We start from the raw sequence: 18,784 nt of genomic DNA, 5'->3' as shown, positions 1-18,784 counted from the left end.
CCCTCTTCCCTCATTGTGAAGGGATTCTAAAGAGAGAAATTTCTGAAGCTATCTCTAAAAATTTATCGATTAGTACCTTTCATGAACTTGTCCTTTCCAAATTTATTCCCTCTCTTGCTCTCCAAAGTCTTGTGCCCCAACACTGTTTTCGGACCCAGTTCCTGCATGAGAACTTGCTAACTTATGTGCTGGATCTGCGATTCTTTTGCAAGGTTTTTAGAATTTCTGTGCCAGAATGTGAAATGGTCTCTAGAATTTTAAAAGGAATATCTCCTGCGTACCGCTCCTATCTTTCCTTAACCCGTTGCCCTACTACCTTTCAAGAATTGGAAGAGGCCTGTTCCTTTGCTGAAGATGTCAAACATGGGGATGCCTCCAGACCTGTGAATTTCCCTCCCCCTACTACTACCAATTGTCCCGTCCTTCCGTCAACACCTAAGGTAGTGAATGCCCGTAAATGTTACAACTGTGGGTCCCGAAATCATCTAAGAAATTCCTGCCCTGACGTTAGACGTGGTCCAGGCGCTTGCTATTCCTGTGGCTCTAGACAGCATGTTAAAAGAAATTGCCCCTTGGTAGACAGAAATGGTACTCAATGACTAGAAAGGGAAAGGGCAAAGTCTGCCAATTCTAAGTTTGTAAACCCTGAATCTCGTAAGAAACCGGTGTGTCCCCCTAGGTGCAATAGTATTTCTGCTCATGCCCCCTCCTCTGGCACGTGCACATTTGTCGAAGTCAACAATGAACCCGTAGATGCCCTTCTTGATACTGGAAGCGCAGTATGCTTGATGAATTATGCCTAGTATTGTCAAAAGAAATCCTCGTGTAAACTTCCGGAAATAAAACCCACTAACTTAAGATGCGTTTCGGCTAATTGTCAGTTCTTAAATATTTTGGGGACTGTGAAGGTCAAGTTGAGGATTGGGAATTTCACTTGGAAGATCAAGTGTTTGGTGACATCCAATTTATCATGTAACATTATTCTGGGTACCAATTTTCTATCTTGGGCTGGTGTCGTTTTGGATCCTCAGTGTCGAAATTTCTTTTTTAAATTTTCTCCTGACCTGAAATTTGAATTGATTAACGTTCCCTTGAAATTGCCTAAAGTTTTGTGTGTGGGTTACCCTGAGTCAGATGAGTCTAGTGACATCGATCGGCTTGACCTGAATCATTTAGGAGATGCCGAAGCACAGCAAGTTCGTGATCTTTGCAGGGAATTTCCCGATGTGTTCACTAGCAAGTTAGGCTTGACCAACGTACTCGAGTATGACATTGAGTTGTCGGACCTGCAGCCTGTTCGATCCCCTCCTTATCGCCTTTCCCCACCTCGTATGTTGGAATTAAAGAAAATCATTGAGCAAATGGAAAGAGACGGAGTGATCAGACCTTCGACTTCCCCGTATGCGTCCCCTGTGTTCTTGGTACCCAAACCTTCTGGTGGTTATCGTGCTGTGATTGACTATAGGTCTCTAAATAGTAAGATTGTACTCCAATCTATTCCCCTACCCGACCTTCATACTTGTTTTGGATGGTTCTCAGGTGCAAAATTTTTCACTGTCCTGGATTTGAACCAGGCTTATTACCAAGTGCCCTTATCGAAGAGATCAATTCCCCTCACGGCCTTCATCACCGACTGGAACTTGTATGAGTTCCTCAGACTCCCGTTCGGGCTCAGCTGTGGAGCAGCTGTGTTGTCAAGGTTGTTAAATTCCATTCTCTCTGACATTAAGTTCAGCTATGTCTTTAATTACCTGGACGATTTATTAATTTATTCGAATACCTTCGAGGAACATATGGTGCACGTTAGGGAAGTATTGCTACGGTTAAGGAAAGCCGGCCTTACAGTGAAGTTATCAAAGGTAGCTTTCGCCAGACCCAACATGTCTTTCTTGGGACATGTAGTTTCTTCTGAAGGCGTTTCCATAGATCATTCCAGAACTCAAGCCATTAGGGATTTTCCACCTCCCAAAGATGTCAAGGGCGTTGCTCGATTCATTGGTATGGTCAATTTCTTTAGAAAATTCATCCCTAACTTTGCTGAAGTGGCTGCCCCGTTGAACGACCTTAGGAAAAAGAATGTAAAATTTACTTGGGGTAAAGCCCAGGAGGAAGCTTTTAATTCATTGAAGGTCGCACTGATTAATGCACCTTTGTTAGCTATTCCCGATTTCGAGAAACGTTTCATTGTCCAAACTGATGCCTCTGGGCGTGCTATTGCTGGCGTTCTGTTACAAGAACATGAAGATGGGCGTAGGCCCGTGGCCTACGTATCTAGGGTCCTCAATGATCTGGAGTCTAAGTACTCCATTTATGAACTAGAGTGTCTAGCTGTGCTGTTTGCTCTGGAAAAATTTCGATCATTCATTGAACACGTCAACTTTGATCTGGAAACCGACAATCAGGCTCTTTCTTGGGTGTTGAACCGACCCAAAAGGACCGGTAGGATAACTAGATGGGCATTACGGATCTCATCCTTTAATTTCAATGTTCGCCACATTCGTGGGTCTGAGAACGTCATCGCCGATGGCTTGAGCAGGATGTTTGAAGGTCACCCTTGTGCGGAAGCCAACCCATGTGTCGATGAGCTTGCTGTCAATACGGTGGGAGTTAGTGCCATCCTCACCGATTCCCCATTGCTATATCAAGAAATTGGAGATCATCAAAAAACTGATCCGGATCTGAAAAGGATCATTGATACAATCAGTAGCGGGATCGAAGTGAAACCTTACTCCTTATCTAAGGGTGTTCTCTGTTGTAAGGGTCGCAAGGACCATAATTCCAAAATTGTCGTTCCTAAGGTTCTGGTACCGGTCATTTTCAAGTATTACCACTGTTCACCCCTTGGCGGTCATCTAGGAAATTTCAAAACTCGTTTGAAAATCAGGCAATTCTTTGTTTGGAAGAAAATGGATAGTGATATCAGGAACATGGTCAAATCTTGTAAATCTTGCGCCATCAGCAAACCTAATTTGAATAACCGAGTGGGATTATTGTCTTCATCACAAGCTTCGCGCCCCATGGAACGACTGTTCATAGATTTCGTAGGACCCCTCCCCCGATCTTCCTTGGGAAACACCCACATTTTTGTCTGTATAGATGCCTTCTCCCGGTTCTGTTGGATCTTTCCCACCAGGTCCACTAATTCACGTACCTCTATCTCCTGTCTAAATTCCATCTTTGCATCATTTGGCCCACCTAAGTTCTTAGTGTCTGACAACGCTAGTTCTTTCACCAGTAACTCCTTCAAAAGGTATCTGTTTGAGTTGGGCATTTCACATGTCACCACTATTCCATACTATCCAAATCCTTCTTATGCAGAGAGGTTGAATCGGAACTTAAAATCTGCGTTGATAGCGTATCATCATGACAACCAGTCCAAATGGGACTCCTGTCTGCATTGGTTGGCCCATGCTTTCAATTCCGCTACTCATGAGTCCCATGGTAAGACGCCTATGTCTTTAATGTTTGGCTATACTCCGTACTCCCCTATGTCTAACCTGCTATGTATTGAGGATCTTCTCCCAGACCTATCTAGGCCTAATGATGTTCAAAAGATCTGGAACGAAGCAAAAAGGAATCTAGCTGTGTCATACGAAAAGGTCAAAAAGCAGTACGATAAAGGTAGGAAACCGTCAAAATTCAATGTTGGTGATCTCGTGTATGTTAAGTGCTACCCAATGAGTAAGGCCGTGAATAAGTTTTCGGCAAAACTTGCCCCTAGGTACCAAGGCCCGTGCACTGTGTTGGAGTTCTTGTCTCCCGTTTCTATTTTAGTAAGCGACCCTGTAGCAAAGCGTATTAGGCGCGTTCATGTTTCTCAAATTAAACCCGGTTGATCTGGTAAATTGTACCGCATCTTCCGCTGGATGGATGCACCTTTGGTAACTGACCTGTATTGTTAGTGAATTTAGCACACATACTGTGGGATGGCGAGCGAGTCAATCTGGTCCTTCTGTGCCTCGTGTTGGTGACTCTAATTTAGTACTTCTCGTATATTACTGTTTCTAGGTGTGGATTCTTGTAGTTAGAAATTGTCTTTCCTTAATTGTCTTGTGATGGTGGTATTAATTAATACCATTGGAATTGATATCCTCGTTATCTAACCTTATGCTTATGTGGTGCGCTACCGAAGTTCCATTGGGGAAATCTGATGACATCTAACTTAAATTGTGCTTTGTTGTCCCTCTGTTTTCTCTAGGCTTATGTAATTTCAAAGACTTGTTTCTTCTGTAGCTCCGCATAGGATTCCTTCCGCCGAACCCTTCGATCATCTTGTGACTTAATCATTGCTGAGCTATGGTGTGCTTGGGATGGAATGTAAGGGAGTGTGTCTGGTGCCTGAGCGTTTACCATTTTGTCATCCTTTCATTGTGTGCGGGTGTTTGAAGATGTGTGGTGCTTAGTCATGATTGGGTTACTATTTGTGCCATTTTAGTATTGTACGATTTCTGATTGTGGTGTGTTTCGATCTATTGGTGTCGGAAAGGTTCCCTGCTTGCCTTCTGCATGGACCGCGTGTCTTAAAGGTGTTTCTGTTCCGGATACTGATGTTTGTATTCATCCATGATTGAGAGATCTGACACTCCTACCTTTGGGCACTCTTCGCGGCTGTTCTAAAGGTGGTTTTCTATGCGTGAACCCTCTATATTATTTTTCCTGTAATGGGTTTTTGGGCTGAATTTATCTTCCTAACCTTTTGGTTTTGGGGTTATGTAGAAAATCTGTCTCCGATTTTTCCTGTGGGCGTTCGGTTGGTGCGCTCCTGCCAGCATTATGGTTGTATCTCCTGTGTTGTAACTTGGTAATGTTGTTGTGAGTTGTTTGGATCCTTTTGAAATGTGGACCGTTAGTAACGTTGTGTAATTTTCCTTATCTACCGGTTGGCGTGTGGAGTTTTCGGTGGTACTGTCGGACTTCCTTCCTGAGGATATTTCTCCTTTTGTGCTTCTGTGGGATGGACCTAGTCCTTAATCTGTACCTGGTTTGCTGTTGTAATTTCTGCTTGGTATTGTGCTGTTGGGTTGTAGTCTGTGAGCACGCGTTGAGGATAGTTATCCTTTACCTCTCTATTAATAACCCGTGCTGCTAGCTTGTCATTATTTAGGTAATTGTGTTTTGGATTACGTTGTTTGGCTGTCAAGACACCTTGGTTGGGATGTGATTTGTCCTTTAATTTACCTCTGTGTCACGGTAGATTTGGCTGTTGGTTTGGTATCCACTACTCCGAAGAAGCACACCTTCGGGTGGGCAATTCTTAGTTATCTCTTGGCTCTGGGATTTTCGACTTGTTCTTCCTCACGCTGAATTAGGTTTGTGGTTACTATTCTGTGCCACGTTGCCTCGTGCATTTAGTTTCGGTGGTTGTACCTTGATGTGGCCGTTGTGGATGACTGACTGATCGCGATTTTTCCATCTGGTAACCTATAGGAGTCTCCTGATTGCCCATCGAGGCTACTGTTGCCTGTCTTACCTATCTGTAACTCGTGTAGGTTCTGCGTCCCTTCTCCTTGATGGTTTTCCGTTGGTTTGTTCAAAATTAGGTTTCTATGCTTGAGTCCTTACCTGTGTTTGTGGGTGAACTAGGATAAGTTGCCGATCCCAGTGTGGTTTGTATTCTGGCTCTACCCCTCGTTCTTGACCCTTGGACCGATTGACGAGTTCGCCACTCTGTGGTTGTGTGTGTGTCACTCCAATATCTAAAAGTGTAATTTGATAGGTCATTCATGTGTCCTCTTAGTTTAACGTCTGGTATTCTAAACCATATGTTCCAAGGACGTCTATTCTTTGGAGTGGTCCTGTACCTTTACTTATATATTTTTCTTGTGGGTGATTTGTGCTTGAGTAATATTACTGATTTCCCTTCCGTTATGTTCTTGATCCTTAGGGATATCTGTCTTTGTCCTAGTTGGTATTATGTGTTGGATTGTACCCTATGTTTCTATGTGTTCTTGTTCATTGTTTCTCTACGTGTCATGGCTAAGTGTCCTTCGTGGCAGTGTAACATGGTATATTTTATGTAGTTTCCCTTTGATTTCTTAATTGTTGTTGACTGGGCCCTCCTCTTCCTTCGGTACTATATTGGACCAAGTGGAAAGCTCTGGGCTTCAGCTAGTTTGTTGGTAACTAGCCTATGTAAAGTTAATTGGCGGATCTGTGGATCCTGTAACTGAAAACTCACCTACTTTAATTTCCTGATTTGCTTTTTGTTCCTCCCTCTTCTTGTGGTTTTGCCCCCATTCGGGTCTTCCAGTGCGTTTCATTTCCCCTGTAGTCTCCCTTTGCAACACAAGATCATGCGTTTCCTTAATTTCAAAGGAGACTTGTAAAGGTATTCATGCATTAAAAATTAATTTACCACCGTGCTTGAGAAAATAACCTGAATGCGTGGACTTATAAACATGTGGTTTTGGATTAATTTTGGTCAGTATATCTGTGATTAGTGTGAGAGTTGCCAAACCTCAAGGTGAACTGCGTCATGTGTCATAAACTATATCATTGTGTGATGCATAGAAAACATGTGTATTAGGTGAACCTGAAACTTTGGTGAACTCTGGTCATTGTGCTCTCTATTTGATGACAAACATTACTCTGGTGATTTTCCGAGTGCTCGGTTAACATTTCTGGACACTGATGTTGATCGTACCCGCCAATTATTTCTAAAAACTATGTGATATGGAACTGTGTCTTGGACTATTAACCTGGTCATGTGAACTCCTAACTAAAATTAGTTAATCTTGGTGGTCGTTTTCTGTTGGACAACTTCGCCCAAATTTAGTATATGTGTGACCACCACATCATTGATGGCATATGCATGTGATTTTGTCGTCGATTCGGGGCGGGAGGGCTGAGACAATATTAAATAATGTGAGCCTCCCCATTATAACCATTTTGAACTGGCCCTGCGGCCTAGAATAATTTGTGTCAAACGGCTTACGCCAGTATACCTTTTTTTAATGTTACTGTAGTCAGCGGGCCATTGTCTGGTCTTGTGATTGGTTGCGCATTACTGCGCATGCGCCCGCCGGTCGACTACCAGGCAAAACTGGCCTGCTTCCAGCTGGCCGACGCGACACTCAGTTCGCTTGAGGCAGCCATGTTGAGCTGGTGTGTATTTGTGTCCGGCGTCATGGAGTGTTGGAGTACCAAGAAACCACCGTAAATTGTATGTTAACGGGGATTTTCCCCAGGTAAACTAGTTGAAGACCTCCTGCCTTTTCTTCTGAGCGTTTTTTGGATTTATTTTTCGTCTGGATACTTCACAACGAGGTCTGGATCCCGGTGGCTTGACTGTATTTCTTCGTCAACAATGTCAGGTTAAAAATTCTTCTCATTTCTTCATCACCTAAGGTACGTACCAGTGTTTGACACACTTTAAACGTCGTCCTGAAGAGGATTTTGATATTTTCGAAGATTTCTGGAAAAATAATAATAATAATAATAATAATAATAATAATAAATATTTGGACTTCGCCGTTAAATTTATTCCTATTTGCGTGTGTGGTATCGAAAATCTGGAAAACTGTTTCGGCAACTAATCACAGTAATGTGGAAGGTTCACCATGAACTAAATTGGAATTATTAATTTAAAATTTTACTGATCTACTTTGGCATTTTAAATTGTAACTTTCTTTGTAAACCAAGGTACAGTCTCCAAGGTACCGAACCTTACCTCTTTCGGCTTTCTGTTTGCTTTCCTGTGTTTTGTTTTCTAATTCGTTTGGTAGGTTTTCTTCTCCCCCCCCCCCTTCTGGGGTTTGGGTGAATTTAATTATTTTCTCTGGCCTGTTTTTCCTCCGTGTATTAGGAGGCCTTGCTTGTTTTTTGGTGGTTACCTTGGCGACGGTTCGTGTGTGGATTGTTGTCGGGTTAAGAGTTGTCTGGCGTGTTGAGCCTGTGTGGATCTTGAATTATATATATTTCGGGGTTGAGTGTATCGTTTACTGTTTAAATTAATTTATTTATTTTCTCCTCCTTAAATGTTGTGTTACCATTTCCTTGCCCCGCGTGAGGAGGTATTTTTACGTAAAATTCTGTTTGCCTTGGAAACTGTCCTTGGTGTAAACTGAACGTTTTCAAATCTGGTAATTATTAGAAGCGACCGCGTTGAAGATCCAGTTTATTGAATAATTGTTAACTTAGTTTTTTTTATTAAATAACTATCCGTGATCGATCACATTTTATTTCAAGTTGTACTTATGTAAGAGAGTCTATTGGTTTTCCGTTGTTTTCTGATTACATTTTATTTGGTACGGAGGTCACCCCTTTCCTTCTTTGTTGTTTTCATAAAGCTCCCCATTTATTATCTGTTAAAGAGTATTTATTTTTCATTAATTGTTATTTAGTAATGAATTAATTTTCTTTAAAACCCCACCTGGGTATATTCTAATTTATTTTACTTATTGTTAATTTCCTTTTCCATTTTTCAACCTTATGTTGATTTTATTTACATTTTGCCATTATGTTTTAAAAATAAACTTAGGCTTTATCATCTTAATAACTTGGTTTGTTACTTACTATTTGCCCTTCCATTAAATTTTTTTTTACTTCATGTAAATGCTGGTTTTCATTCGCCACGTTCGGTGGAGCACTGCCATTGATTTTCTTGTGCATTAATTTCCACGGCCTTTAGTTGTCTTCCTCGCTGCTCCCGGTAAGTTATTTCTATGATTTCTTGTTTTTAAATTGTGCTTGAACTTCGGTGTTTTTCTTCTTGTGCCCATCTTCTTCCTCGTGTTCGCTATTTCTCCCACTTTGGGGCGGACACGCTAACAACCTTCTCACCAGGGTCTCTATCTCTCTCCCTCTCTCTCTCTCTCTCTCTCTCTCTCTCTCTCTCTCTCCGTCCTTTTTTTCTCTCTCTCTTTTTCTCTCTCCCTGGTGGATAAGGTTTTTCACCTCATCACCCCTAGGTGGTACCGGGGTCCTAGAGGGTGGTGAGCGGTGAGAATGCATTGCATTTTCTGGAGACAATGCCAATGTTAATTTTGGAGGCCTTGCACGCAGGGAAGGGAAGAATGTATTCTCTGCTCTCAAAAAAGACTTGTATGAAAACATAGTAGGTGTTGGATGTCCTGCTCACATTCTACATGACTGTTTGCAACATAGAGCTGATGCTCTTCCTGTTGATATTGAGTCTGTGGTGATGAAAATTTTCAATTTGTTTCATATATATGCAGTGCGCACTCAGGAACTGAAAGACTTTTGTGAATTTGTTGATGTAAATTATCTGCAGCTTTTAAATCATTCTAAGACTAGGTGGTTAACATTGTATCCAGCAGTTGAAAGAATCCCGCAATTGTTCCCAGCTCTGAAATCCTACTTTCTTTCTCAGGGTAGGAAGTCAGTGCCTTCATCAATTAGAAACTTCCTTGAAAATGACTTTTCAGAGCTCTATCTTTTGCTTCTTTCCTCAACCGTGCACATTTTTCACTATAAAATGTTGTCACTTGAGGAAGAACATAATTCAGTTGTAGAAGTGCTTGAACTATTAGAATCTGCCCAATCTTCATTGAAAGGCAGTCTTGAAGGTCAATTCATTTCCCTTAAAGTCAGACAGATGTTAAATACATTTTCAGATGATGGTTTGGATAAAGAATGCAAAGTGTTTATGGAGAATGTATCTTGTTTCTATGAAACCTGCACTGAGTACTTGGATAAATGGATGCATCCTATAGAGGAATTCAAGTGTTTCAAATGGTTGAAACTTCAAAGCTTTAAAGACCTCAGCTTTGACGATATTGTACTATGTATTTAGTACCTACAGTCAAAAGGTGTAGAAATAGATGATTCAAAATTATTCGACCAGTTCTGCATTGTAAGGGCTTATTCTAAAACTTCAACTATGGATAAAGATACAACACAGACCAACAATGGTCTGTTTTTTTTAATAAGTGCCAGAGCATTGAGGTATTTTATGAACTTTTGAACATTTGCCAGTTTTTCTTTGCCATACCAGGCAGCAATGCCTGAACGTATGTTTTCATTCATAAATGCTCAATGGACAAAGGAAAGGAACCGTTTGTTGGTAGAATCAGTGAAAGGAATGTTACTTGTGAAGTTCAATTTCAAAGATGTGTCGTGTGAAGAATTTTACAAATATGTACTTCAAGAAAATAACTCGCGTCTTCTTCCAAAATTAGGTTCTGTTGAAAAATACAGCTTTAAGGAAATGAACTGCAGCAAGGATTGATCATTAAGTAAGGTATTTCCTTTTGTAAAAAGTTGTGTGTAATATATGTATCATTTTGTTATCGATTGAAATTGTCAGTCATTTTTCTTAAATGTCCTGCTTTTTGCTAAGCAATGTCCTGCATTTGGAAATTTTCAGTTGGTAACCCTAGTCCGAGGACATGTTTGGCTCGCCAAGTGCAGGTCTTTTGATTTGACACCCGTACGCGACCTGCGCGACGTGATTAGGATTAAAGATGATGAAGACGACACATACAACCAATCCCGGTGCCAGCGAAATTAAGCAATGATGGTTAAAATTCCCGATCCTGCCAGGAATCGAACCTGGGACCCCTATGGCGGAAGGTCAGCACGCTAACCATTTAGTCATTGAGCCGGACATCCGGGCATAAAAAAAGCCATACAATTTCATCTCACCTCATCCCTGACTCTGTATCAGGAAACAGGACTAAGGGGGCGAACATACAAATCTAATCGGAGTATAAAACTTCCTAGTGTTCCGTTGTAAGTGACATTCTCCTTTCTTTTGCTATTGAGTTGTCATAGCACCGACTCAGATAAGTCTTATGGCGACCATGGAATAGGACAGGGCTTGGATTGAAGAGCCAGTACCTGTGACGTTAATTAAGGTACAGGGTGAGAATGGAAAAGCACGGACAGTGGAGTTCAAACCCATCATCTCCCGTTTGCAAGCCGCCAGCTACACGGCTCTAACCGTGCACAATCGGCACACAGTTAATGTAAATCATTTACAGACCCCACAACCAGTCTCAAAATCTATATTCTAGTAAGCTATCTCTATCTTAAAACCACCCAGACAGTAAGGAATAAAAAAGTTTATTTTAGCACCTTGAATTGCTTGAATAGATCAGTATCATTCAGGACGGATCTACATTTAGGGCAGGGCAGTAGCCCAGATGGCAGATTCACTATCAGTTCTTTACTTTGTCTTTCCTTAAACAATTTCAAGGAGTTTGGGAGTGCAGTAAAGCTAATGCGGTGAGCTCGCAATTGCGATCAACAGGATTCGGTAAGAAGAAAGTCAGCTCCCGGACGAAACTATCTTTACATCGGTCAGTTAGCTGGCTCTGTGGATCAGTGGTAGAGTGTCGGCCTCCGGATCCCAAAATAGCGGGTTCAAACCCGGCAGAGGTAGTCAGATTTTTGAAGGGAGGAAAAAAGTCTATTCGACACTCCATGTCGTACGATGTCGGCATGTAAAAGATCTCTGGTGACACATTTGGTGTTTACCCGACAAAATTAATTAAATCTCAGCCATAGACGCCCAAGAGAGTTCCGGTTTACTCGGTCTGCCATCTAGTGGGCCTAGAGTAAAACGGAACGTCGAAATTGACGAGCAGACAGCCAGATGGCGTCAAATTGAAATGTCTGCACACGGTAGCTGAGGCCATACGATTATTATTATTATTATTATTATTATTATTATTACTATTATTATTATTATTATTATTATTATTATTATTATTATTATTATTATTATTATTATTATTATTATTATTATTATCGGTCAGTTTTCAGATCAACTTTGCTTTACGGAAGCGAAAGCTGGATGGACTCAGGATATCTCATTCATAAGTTAGAGGTAACATACATGAAAGTAGCGAGAATAATTGCTGGTACAAACAGAGGGGAACAATGGCAGGAGGGTACTGGGAATGAAGAAATAAAGAGCTAAGCTAGGAATGAACTCAATGCATGAAGCTGTACGCATAAACTGGCTTTGGCGCTGGCGTCACGTTAGGCAAATGGAGTAGGATAGGTTACCTAGGAGAATAATGGATTCTGTTATGGAGGGTAAGAGGAGTAGAGCGAGACCAAGGCGACGACGGTTAGACTCAGTTTCTACCGATTTAATGATAAGAGGTATAGAAATAAACGAAGCCACATAATTAATAGAGGATTGTGGCGGTGTTAATAAATTCACAGAGGTTTGCAGAAACGCGAAAGGCATAACCGTCTATAATGAAGATGTATGTATGTATGTATGTATGTATGTATGTATGTATGTATGTATGTATGTATGTATGTATGTATGTATGGGAATTTATCGAACATCTCCCTTGGTAAATTATGCCTATCCCAAACTCCTCTTCCGATAAAGGAATATTTGCCCCAATTTGACCTCTTGAATTTCAGCTTTTAACTTCATATTGTGGTCTTTCTTACTTTTAAAAACACCACTCAGACTTATTCGTCTTACGTCAGCCAGGAGTTATTTAATGGATCGGAAGCAATGATAGGGAGTTGTAAAATTTGAACATTCTCAAATGGGTCGAAAGCACTACCTATCTATACATATTTAAAAAAAAACCATGGTGCAACAGCCCTGAAGAGTCATGGCCTACCAAGCGACCGCTGCTCAGCCCGAAGGCCTTGAGATTACGAGGTGTCGTGTGGTCAGCACGCGGATCCTCTCGGCCGTTATTCTTGGCTTTCTAGACCGGGGCCGCCATCTCACCGTCTGACAGCTCCTCAATTGTAATCACGTAGGCTGAGTGAACCTCGAACCAAATCTCAGATGCAGGTAATAATCCCTGATCTGGCCGGGAATCGAACCCCGGCCCTCCGGGTGAGAGGCAGGCACGCTATCCCTACACCGCGGGGCCGGCATATATACGAGTATTAAGAAAGTTTACTAAAACAGCTTTGTCCGCTCCTTCCGTTCGTTCTAATGGACCAATTTGTTTCGTTTTTATTTTATTCCCTCCGGAATTACCTGCCGGTGAATCATCAGACATTGAAAGGTCTCTAAGTCCAGTCAACATTGAGTAATCCTAAAATCAAGTAACTAAATGCCCACTGTAATAATAGAAGGTGAAGGCTCACACTAGCCCGCAACACATTCTGCACTTAGCGGGTTGCAAACAGTTAAGGAACAATATCGTTACGTAAGGAATTTCGGCAAAACTGAACGATTAAAAAATGACGACGACTGTAAGTAAACCTGCAGTTCAACCAAACTGAAGAGAAATACTGCGGGAGTAAGACACATCTTTTTTTTTTTTGCTAGGGGCTTTACGTCGCACCGACACAGATAGGTCTTATGGCGACGATGGGATAGGAAAGGCCTAGGAGTTGGAAGGAAGCGGCCGTGGCCTTAATTAAGGTACAGCCCCAGCATTTGCCTGGTGTGAAAATCGGAAACCACGGAAAACCATTTTCAGGGCTGCTGATAGTGGGATTCGAACCTACTATCTCCCGGATGCAAGCTCACAGCCGCGCGCCTCTACGCGCACGGCCAACTCGCCCGGTTAAGACACATCTAGCACCCCTAGAGATTTTACGGGACAGTGCCGTATTTGTGTTAAATGTCCCGCGTCCCGGGCAGTTCCTCTCAGGGACGGCAATTGTCCCGTATTTTGAACCTCGTATCCTCTTTCTTTCAAAGAGGATAGATTTCTTCACTTCTTTGTTTTTGGGTGTTTCGCAGATATTTATATTTTTATTTTATTGTTAACAGTCCTCGGGTTGTCCATCGTGGCGAATAAGACGCGTGATAGTGGACAACTATCTGTGGTAGTCAGAACCCACCGCATGTTCGTGTGAAATTGAGAAATGTGGTTTCCTGTTGACTTGGTTAGGTCTGAGCTGTTCATTTCTGTAAATTTTTCTTCAATGTCATGCAGAGATTTTTATGAAATTGCTAAGAATGACAAAAAGCTGTTAACAGCACTTCAGAGAAATAAAAAATATACTGAAACTGAAAGAACTAGTGTGAATAATTAAATAAAGTAAGCTGTTTACTACTTGTTTTACGTCGCACCGACGAAGGCAAGTTTTACGGTAACGATGGGATGGAAAACGGCTAGGATTGGAATCGACCGTAGCCTTAAGGCAGTCCCAGCATTTTACTGGTGTAAAGTGGGAAATCACGGAAAACCAACTTTGGGGCTGCCAACAGTGGTGTTCGAATCCATCGTCTCCCAAATACAAGCTCATAGCTACGTGACCCAAACCGCGCGGCGAACTTGCTCGGTACTGGTAAGTTTCAGTCTGTGTATAAACATTAAATCATGCATTAAGAAACTGCACTATGATGTCAACATAATAACAAGCGTATCATTTTGAAATTAAGTTTATAACTTGTAGAATGCGAGCCCATTGATTTCCTCGACCGCACATCTGCCTCGTAGTTTGATTTCAGGTATCTGACAACCCTGGGTGGAATTGAAATGTAAAAATAATCGAAAAAGACCTATATTATTGATGAATGTACAGTTTTCGGCTTCGCTAGGCTGATTGGTAACTGTTACAATGACAGTTGGATTCGTGTACATCATATCTATAGGGCGACGCGTAAATACTTACAATTATCAATAATTTATATTATTTATATGATGGGATCAATTACTTTCTAGATAATATGGTCTGTACAAGGACAAATCTCCACGCAAAACAAAATAATCTAAATCGTATAATTAAAACACACAGCAATTATTCTAAACTGCAAAATAGTTCTTAAAATATCAATCAACGTCACAATAAAAATACTACATAAATTCCCTTGACACATAATTAAGAAGTAATACAAATCCTACCCGGTCTCGAAAGCCAAGAATAACGGCCGAGAGGATTCGTCGTGCTGACCATACGGCACCGCGTAATCTGCAGGCCTTCGGGCTGAGCAGCGGTCGCTTGGTAGGCCAAGGCCCTTCAAGGGCTGTAGTGCCATGGGGTTTGATTTTTAATACTAATCCTAAAAACAGACATAATCATTCCAATAATTGCAGGCGAAGATTTACCCTAACCCGCAATACATTCTGTACTTATCATTTTGCTAAGTAATTAAGATTTTCCTTAATATTCTGATATATACTGCATTATTTTCATATTTAGTAATGCCATTGCACACAGCCATGTTTCATTACTACCTGTCAAGATAGAGAGCATACACTTCCTCTGATCACGGAAGAACACTATTCCCTGCAAGATCCTCTTCGATTTTCTAATCTTCCCCAGCTTCCTAATATATTCAACAGATGGCAGAGCGATCCTAATAAGTTAAAAGTCTACGTACAAACAGACCCCATCATTACCTGGGAAGATCTATCGAAGGATAAACTAGATACACTAGAAAGACCAAAGCCATGTATCTTAAAAAAAAGTTCTCTGCCTATCAAAAACGCTCCTTTGAAAGTAACCTATGAACTCACAATACAATCATTCTATATAGAAGAATTGCGATTAAAAGTACCGTTGCCTTCTACGACACAGTATCAAGCTTTACTCTTAGAACTGCAGGATAAAAAAGCGAACATATGTATATATTTTTTTAACCAAACAGACGGCATAATGATGTCAGAATGGGTGAATTTTGACTGCGAGCTGCGGCATACGATAAGTCGCCTCTTATTAAAGGTTCATAAAACCATTGAAAATAGCAGGCAAAACAATATGATTACAACAGGCATATCAAGACGAGTTACCTGACCTATTTATAACGAATGTCCTATGGTATAACATTAATCTTGAATATAATTATGAAATATCCCTTAAAACTTCTTAATATATCACTTTCCTTACGAAATGTAATATTCTTAGAAATAATAGGATAAGGCTCTGTGGACTAACCTAGTAGCGCGATGACCAGCCTCATTGTCGTATGTCTTGAACACGACTAATGTTGGACGAAGTTTGTCACTGCAGCATATACCGATAAAGTCTGCGTGGGCGTGAGGTCAGGTGTGTGTTAATGCAAATGGGTCAAGGGCTACTAAACAAGTAGCTATCTAATTGTTCAAAAGAGTATCATCAAATGACAATAAAAATGTCACTCGTTAAAGTCATAACAATATTCCGACCTGTAAACATGTTCCTTAACGGACATTCAAAAGAACATAAAACAAAAGGACTGTGAAATATTACATCATTAAAACTAGACCAAGGAAGTTTAGTTTCACAAAGTAGATATTTTTGGATAAAGTGACATAGTTTGTATCGTGAACTGCAGGGGGGCTTAAATAATGTAGTGAGATGAACAGCAGACAAGTCAAGTTGTAAGTTTTACCAAGAGGAAAAGTCCTCTCGGTTTTAATTATTATGTTGATGGGGTGATAGTAGCTCATGGGGAACAATGGTGTCTTAATATAAGGAATTATTTTCATTGGGGTAGGTACTCATATTAACGATATCGTTAAGAAAGGTTACAGACTTTTTTTTTCTATTTGCTTTACGTCGCACCGACACAGATAGGTCTTAGGGCGACGATGGGATAGGAAAGGCCTAGGAATTGGAAGGAAGCGGCCGTGGCCTTAATTAAGGTACATCCACTGCATTTGTCTGGTGTGAAAATGGGAAACCACGGAAAACCATTTTCAGGGCTGCCGACAGTGGGGCTCGAACCCACTATCTCCCGATTACTGGATACTGGCCGCACTTAAGCGACTGCAGCTATCGAGTTCGGTGGTTACAGATCTCTTCACATGGTTATGAGTTTATTTATGGGTTGTAATAAGGATGTAAAGAAGAGGGCGTATAAGTCTCTGGTAAGACCGCAGTTAGAGTATGGCTCCAGTGTGTGGGACCATCACCAGGACTACCCCTAAGATTTCTAGATGAGATTTCGGTATCGGCTCACTCTGCGGATATTTAAGGTCTTTTATATTGTAGGCCTGTAAACGAAATCCTTGATGGATAAACCCAACATTCTGTCACATTTAACCCATTAGTAAGTAACAGCAAGTTAACACTGGCAAAATATAACAATATTTGTATGGCCGGTAACTTTGGCGATAGTCTCTGAACACATCGGCAAGGTATTCCATTACCTGTGTTACGAAATGCTCTGGCACCCCCATCTTGATAGAACCAGATTCGACCAAGAAGTCCCAAGTTCCTTTTTGAAGACCCCGAGACTCATGACACCGTGCCAGTGAATCAGGTAACTTACATCGCCATGCTACGTGACTGGTTTGTATCGCAATTGGAACGTTACCGGCACCTCTGAAATGGCCTCCCCGAGGTCCCGATCTGACTGACATCCTATGATAATGCGTTATGGGGACACATCAAACAGAAGATCCCCCACAATATTTAGCGGACAACCGAGAACCTCAAAGATGCTGTTCGGAATAAATTTGCTTCCATCTCGCCAGCAATCCTCCGGAGAATTTCACATCGCTCCTGGATGAAAATGATGATGTGCACACAGATATTTACCTGTACACACTCCTCTCAACACATACATGCTGTTGAAATAATATTTCGCACAAATGTCTCTAAAGTGCGGCCGGGGTGGGGGTGGGGGGAGGAAATTGTGATGGAACTTTTGGAACATTCTGTATATAAGAAATAGGTCAATGGCAAGTTGTTGTGAATGAGCATTCGGGTGGTGAAATAAAATCCTGAGAACAGAGTCGGCCACTATACTCACCTTAGTGTCCGTACTGAGGCAATTGGTTGGCATATTATGCAAGATGATAACTCGAAGAATGTTTTCTTTACTGGAATAATCTATATCATTGGTTTCCAGGAGAAAAGGAATGCAAGGAATGTTAATCGAAGGTAGTAAAACAACGTTACAAGAGTTATGACAACCATAATGATTACAATGAATTGGTAGTTTATATCAGTTAGAGTTTGAATGATCAATCACTTCCTGGTCGATTTATAAAGAAGCTTGTTTAGTTAAGTCGGCCAGGGGTGGCATCAACCTTTACCCATAAAACTGAAACTGTTCAGGTCGCATGCGGCCCGCGAGGGCTTTGGAAGTATGTTAAGGAATGTGAAGGACATTTAACAAATATTTCATAGCTCGTTAAAAGTGTATTCAATTTTATACCCTTATAGACTCCAGCCGGCCCCGTGGTATAGGGGTAACGTGCCTGCTTATTACCCGGAGGCCCCGGGTTCGTTTCCCGGCCAGGTTATGGATTTTTACCTGGATCTGAGTTGGTGGCTCGTGGTCCACTCTACCTACGTGATTAGAATTGAGGAGCTACCTGACGGTGAGATAGCGGCCCCGGTCTAGAAAGCCAAGAATAAAGGCCGAGAAAATTCGTCGTGGTGACCACACGACACCTCGTAATCTGCAGGGTTTCGGGCTGAGCAGCGGTCGCTTTGTAGGCCAAAGCCCTTCAGGGCTGTAGTGCCATGGTGGGGGAGGGGCTATAGACTCAAGTCAGAACTAATTCATTCTTTAATATTATTTCCTGTTTTTAAGTATTCACTTGGTCTGAATAGATTAGTTTTGATTAAAAAATGAAATCCAAACTCACGAATGCCACTGCTGGATCTTAACTATTATAAAAATGGCTGTGGTATCTATACCAATTCTTGAACTCCATGCCAACCTCGTTGTAGACATTTTGTGCACCGTATCATGCAATGAATAAAATAGAAATACTTTAATTTTATTGCAATTGGTGTAAGAAGCGGTTTCAGTTCTTCGTTCTTCTCTCATTGGTAGTACTGGCTTGTACAAAGCATTGTACACTCCTGGAAGTAAGTTGCTGGGATTCCAGGCTCTGACAACTGCATATCATTGTTCCCTTCACACTACTCCCAATAAATAGTCCTTCTTTAAGTTTTGTTTTCACTACATTTGTCTTATAGGTTTTTTTTAACTTCTTGTAAT

General features: G+C 41.3%; 1 long non-coding RNA gene across 1 annotated transcript in view; it reads right to left on the bottom strand.

The window, feature by feature from the left end:
- LOC137499001 (uncharacterized) overlaps positions 1 to 15,819 on the bottom strand; it is a 51,978-nt gene extending 36,159 nt beyond the window's left edge. Inside the window, exon 1 of the long non-coding RNA XR_011017965.1 lies at positions 15,781 to 15,819. This is a non-coding gene — a long non-coding RNA (uncharacterized lncRNA). The remainder of the gene's footprint in view (positions 1 to 15,780) is intronic.
- Between the last annotated feature and the right edge of the window lie 2,965 nt (positions 15,820 to 18,784).

This window comes from Anabrus simplex, chromosome 3 (assembly GCF_040414725.1).
Source record: "Anabrus simplex isolate iqAnaSimp1 chromosome 3, ASM4041472v1, whole genome shotgun sequence".
NCBI lineage: Eukaryota > Metazoa > Arthropoda > Insecta > Orthoptera > Tettigoniidae > Anabrus > Anabrus simplex.
This window is presented reverse-complemented; position numbering and strand designations above follow the sequence as displayed.